Source organism: Tupaia chinensis, unplaced genomic scaffold (assembly GCF_000334495.1).
Source record: "Tupaia chinensis unplaced genomic scaffold, TupChi_1.0 Scaffold150128_1, whole genome shotgun sequence".
Lineage (NCBI taxonomy): Eukaryota > Metazoa > Chordata > Mammalia > Scandentia > Tupaiidae > Tupaia > Tupaia belangeri.
The window spans coordinates 113719-114342 of record NW_006209967.1 but is presented as its reverse complement, the minus strand read 5'-3'; positions in this window follow the sequence as shown (position 1 = coordinate 114342).

Here is a 624-nt window from a genome sequence, read left to right as displayed (position 1 = left end):
TCAAAATGATGAATTCATACATCAGGCAAGCAACTAATGAAAACAGAAGTGATTACACTCATATTACTCTCAATGAACAACTGGGAAGTTTCCTGTCCCTACAATTCTGGGCTCTGTAGCATCTGCAGATAATGATCATCAAAAGACAAACACTTTTGTCATACAATTCAGAAAGAGTCTCAGTTGCACTGTAAACTATAGCTACTACCTGGACACTTCAGAATCCTATGTTCAGAAAGGAGCAGGCAAGAAAATTTTTATCTGTTATGGACATCCAATAGACATAGGATACAGTTTCATTAAAAATCTGGTTTAAATGTCAAGGAAGGTAGTGCCGTACATACACCAAGAGACTATTAAAGCTTTATTATTTACATAGAAAGGTTATTTCAGAAGTATGAGATAGACTTTCTAAAATTATTTTTAAAAAATGACTTGAGAAAGCAGGGAAAGGAAACAGGCTAGGGGCTTTATGGTTGTTAGCGGGTAGGATCAGTGTGAAGGTGTCTTCGTGTAGGTAGAGCTCTGTATGGTTTGAACTTCCAGCCTGCACCTAAGAAGGGAACACACTGACTTTCTGATTAGCTTTGATTAGCTTTCCCAGATGTGGGGAGCAAGGGAAAG